This window comes from Schistocerca piceifrons, unplaced genomic scaffold (genome assembly GCF_021461385.2).
Source record: "Schistocerca piceifrons isolate TAMUIC-IGC-003096 unplaced genomic scaffold, iqSchPice1.1 HiC_scaffold_1198, whole genome shotgun sequence".
In the NCBI taxonomy this organism is placed as follows: Eukaryota; Metazoa; Arthropoda; class Insecta; order Orthoptera; family Acrididae; genus Schistocerca; species Schistocerca piceifrons.
Genome location: NW_025727013.1, coordinates 37,501 through 42,500, shown reverse-complemented (window position 1 = coordinate 42,500; position 5,000 = coordinate 37,501). Strand labels below are relative to the sequence as shown.

General features: G+C 53.7%; 1 non-coding gene across 1 annotated transcript in view; it reads left to right on the top strand.

Annotated features, from left to right (window-relative positions):
• Window positions 1–3,295: 3,295 nt before the first annotated feature.
• The window catches only part of LOC124729270, a 1,909-nt gene continuing 204 nt past the window's right edge, over window positions 3,296–5,000 (top strand). The window contains exon 1 of the ribosomal RNA XR_007007579.1: window positions 3,296–5,000. This exon is cut by the window's right edge and continues 204 nt beyond it. This is a non-coding gene — a ribosomal RNA (small subunit ribosomal RNA).

Genomic DNA, 5,000 nt, shown 5'->3' with positions numbered 1-5,000 from the left:
TCGTAAAGTGCAATCCACCCCTATAACTTGCGTTTCATGAAGAGTTATTTCCAATATGCGACATTCCCGCTGTCCGTATACATGAGCCGCGACCTGTACCACTTACGAGCGAGAGACGCGATCGCGTTGCTCACTGTACGGCGTCCGATACCGAGCCATCAGCATGTCGGTCCCCATGCGCGTTGCACTCGCACTCGCAGTCGCAAAAACGTGGGGCAAATATATTACGCGGAAGAGTTATAACAGACCGAGCCCCACTGCATGGGGGGAGTCTTTGTCACTAATGTACACAGATGGAACATTTTGGACTGGAACCAGATTACCCGTACACACGGCGCTGATTAGTAATCAATGCAGAGCCATCAAACTACAGCAAATATACACAACTGTCCGTATACATGCTGAAAGAGTCTGCCCAAAATGGGAACCACACGTCAGCCAGACACTCTGATCACGCACCACTCTCTGCTTCTAACAGGCGCACATACAATATGTAAGCACCAGCATGGAACAACATCCAGTGCATCTTCTCCGCCACATTACACAATCCACACTATCACAACCAGACCAGGAGGTCCGTGCGGAAAATACAATATCCCAGCCTTTCGACATCCACCATTGCGCAGACCAGGCACCAACACCCACACATGTCCTATACAACGGTGCACCCAACATCACAATAGTACCTCCTGTCACAGCGCACAAACAATGACATGAGTCAAAGACACAGGTCTCACACAAGCATAGAATTGGAGCGCCGCCTCTAATAAGCCAAAGGTGCATCCTGACGTGACAAATCTGATCATGTCACAAGCATTCACTTACTATAATCACTATCAACGAACCTGCCGCCCCCGCCCCCCCCCCCCCCTACACCTTTCCGTACAACAACGTGTAACCTAACCTAACCTAACCTAACCTATGTTGTACCTTAACCTAACCTATGTTGTACCTTAACCTAACCTATGTTGTACCTTAACCTAACCTATGTTGTACCTTAACCTAACCTATGTTGTACCTTAACCTAACCTATGTTGTACCTTAACCTAACCTATGTTGTACCTTAACCTAACCCATGTTGTACCTTAACCTAACCCATGTTGTACCTTAACCTAACCCATGTTGTACCTTAACCTAACCCATGTTGTACCTTAACCTAACCCATGTTGTACCTTAACCTAACCCATGTTGTGCCTCAACCTAACCCATGTTGTGCCTCAACCTAACCCATGTTGTGCCTCAACCTAACCCATGTTGTGCCTCAACCTAACCCATGTTGTGCCTCAACCTAACCCATGTTGTGCCTTAACCTAACCCATGTTGTGCCTTAACCTAACCCATGTTGTGCCTTAACCTAACCCATGTTGTGCCTTAACCTAACCCATGTTGTGCCTTAACCTAACCCATGTTGTGCCTTAACCTAACCCATGTTGTGCCTTAACCTAACCCATGTTGTGCCTTAACCTAACCCATGTTGTCGCCTTAACGTAACCCACGTTGTCGCCTAAACCTGCTCTGTAATTGTTATACGACTCGTTCAATTACTGTAGTGTTGCCCACCCGCAACCCTCGCAATATAGTTCGCTACTCGCACTGCCCGCACCCCTGTGTATCGCTTCATGTTAAACACCTTGCAAGTCTTGCTCACTTTCCACATGCTCCTGCTGTACACTGTAATGTGGATGGCAGCAGGACGTACATGCCGCCCCTCCCCACGTCCCCACCTTGCCCCCTGCCTTCGCAAGCTGGTTGGTGAGAAGTTTGCATGTTCAATGCCCTTCGCATGCGACGTACTCAGGCTACGTTGTGGTGCGGCCTGTGTCAACTGTCCGCTGATGTCGTACGCGTGAACCACAATCTGTACTGCACATTCGTCCTTATGTACTGAATGATACATCGTGGCACATGTGTGACCGCACAACGACTGCGCCCAAAAACGGCGGACCATACAGTGCAAATATTGTGCACGCAGCTACGTGTCGTCTCCCTATGAGAGCTGGATTGCAGTGTGGTACGCCATAGAGACGTGTGGGAGGAACGGACGCCGTGGATGGCGATCAGCATGAGCTGTCTGTTGATGTATTCGGACCTAGTCGTCTCTCCTCACACACCGTGATGGCATGGTGCACCGCGTTCCATATCTGCGACATGCTACAGAGGCCGGTTGACAGTCGTTCGAGCAATGGACATCGCATACGTACGGGGGCCACCTTCCACGTATTGTCTAGGCGTGCACATTTTGTTGCGTGTATGTGGGCAGACGTAGTGTGGCGTGACACCTGACACAGGCATGCAATAATCGTTGAAGTTGCAAATGGCGATGGACGCCTGCGTTTTCTGGTGAAGTTACGCAAATGAACAAATGGTAACCTGTTGTGGTGCGGTTGTTCTCGCTAGGGGTGAATCGGTGATGGCGACGATAGGTTGAGGTACTAACCGGTTGTTCCAGCGATACCCACCATGCCGACGAAACTGAACGGCATCTGGGTGTGAAGCGATACGCGGCGGTGGCTGGGTGGGACCGTCCCCGGCCGGTGAGGGGGCGCCTCCCGGCGTGCTGGCCGCGCGGTGCGTGGGCGCACGCGCTACAGCCGGCTGGTGGGGGCGGCCAGTGGCAGGCGCGCCGGCCGACGGACGCGGCAGGCGTCGCAGCTGCGCGCCGGCGCACCCTGCGCGCGGCGCCGTGCGGCCAAAGTAGGTCCTCGCGGGCCCGGTGCGAAGCGCGGTGGACATCTTCAGTGTGCTGGTCCGATTGAGGACTGTGTGCGTTGAGGATGCGCCGCCGCCCGGCGCTCGGCGCCGCGACGCCGTCTGCTGCTCGGTCGCCCCAGCGGTTCTCGCTGGTGGTTTGTATCGCAGCTGTGCGGATGTGTTGGCGCGTGCGCTGTGCTGGGAGAGTTCGCTTCGGCACCCAAGTGGGGCTTTTGTCCTTCTGTGGCGCTGGCGTTGGAGCTGCCGGTCACCGTAGGTGGCGCGTGTTGTCTCCCGCCGGCAATGCCACGACAGCACGCTCCCGGGCCTCTGTCGGCAGCGGCAAGCTCAGTTGGGAGCACGGGTGGTCGCACCGAAAGCGTCTACTCGCCTAACTCCGGGCGATTGCGCCTCTCTCGAACCCGACCAAGTACTTGGGACGGCGCTGCGCGCCGCCGGGACCTGAGAGGGTTTCGAGGTGTATTGTGCAGGGGAGCTCAGCCTCCTCCTGTTTGCAGAATGATTGAGCGGACGCTTGCGTGTTCGCGCGGGCCCCCGGGACACACTCCCGGGCGGCCGGCTGCTCAGCTCTAGTTGACGCAGCTCCCTGGTTGATCCTGCCAGTAGTCATATGCTTGTCTCAAAGATTAAGCCATGCATGTCTCAGTACAAGCCGCATTAAGGTGAAACCGCGAATGGCTCATTAAATCAGTTATGGTTCCTTAGATCGTACCCACGTTACTTGGATAACTGTGGTAATTCTAGAGCTAATACATGCAAACAGAGTCCCGACCAGAGATGGAAGGGACGCTTTTATTAGATCAAAACCAATCGGTCGGCTCGTCCGGTCCGTTTGCCTTGGTGACTCTGAATAACTTTGGGCTGATCGCACGGTCCTCGTACCGGCGACGCATCTTTCAAATGTCTGCCTTATCAACTGTCGATGGTAGGTTCTGCGCCTACCATGGTTGTAACGGGTAACGGGGAATCAGGGTTCGATTCCGGAGAGGGAGCCTGAGAAACGGCTACCACATCCAAGGAAGGCAGCAGGCGCGCAAATTACCCACTCCCGGCACGGGGAGGTAGTGACGAAAAATAACGATACGGGACTCATCCGAGGCCCCGTAATCGGAATGAGTACACTTTAAATCCTTTAACGAGTATCTATTGGAGGGCAAGTCTGGTGCCAGCAGCCGCGGTAATTCCAGCTCCAATAGCGTATATTAAAGTTGTTGCGGTTAAAAAGCTCGTAGTTGGATTTGTGTCCCACGCTGTTGGTTCACCGCCCGTCGGTGTTTAACTGGCATGTATCGTGGGACGTCCTGCCGGTGGGGCGAGCTGAAGGCGTGCGACCGCCTCGTGCGTGCTCGTGCGTCCCGAGGCGGACCCCGTTGAAATCCTACCAGGGTGCTCTTTATTGAGTGTCTCGGTGGGCCGGCACGTTTACTTTGAACAAATTAGAGTGCTTAAAGCAGGCAAGCCCGCCTGAATACTGTGTGCATGGAATAATGGAATAGGACCTCGGTTCTATTTTGTTGGTTTTCGGAACCCGAGGTAATGATTAATAGGGACAGGCGGGGGCATTCGTATTGCGACGTTAGAGGTGAAATTCTTGGATCGTCGCAAGACGAACAGAAGCGAAAGCATTTGCCAAGTATGTTTTCATTAATCAAGAACGAAAGTTAGAGGTTCGAAGGCGATCAGATACCGCCCTAGTTCTAACCATAAACGATGCCAGCCAGCGATCCGCCGCAGTTCCTCCGATGACTCGGCGGGCAGCCTCCGGGAAACCAAAGCTTTTGGGTTCCGGGGGAAGTATGGTTGCAAAGCTGAAACTTAAAGGAATTGACGGAAGGGCACCACCAGGAGTGGAGCCTGCGGCTTAATTTGACTCAACACGGGAAACCTCACCAGGCCCGGACACCGGAAGGATTGACAGATTGATAGCTCTTTCTTGATTCGGTGGGTGGTGGTGCATGGCCGTTCTTAGTTGGTGGAGCGATTTGTCTGGTTAATTCCGATAACGAACGAGACTCTAGCCTGCTAACTAGTCGCGTGACATCCTTCGTGCTGTCAGCGATTACTTTTCTTCTTAGAGGGACAGGCGGCTTCTAGCCGCACGAGATTGAGCAATAACAGGTCTGTGATGCCCTTAGATGTTCTGGGCCGCACGCGCGCTACACTGAAGGAATCAGCGTGTCTTCCTAGGCCGAAAGGTCGGGGTAACCCGCTGAACCTCCTTCGTGCTAGGGATTGGGGCTTGCAATTGTTCCCCATGAACGAGGAATTCCCAGTAAGCGCGAGTCATA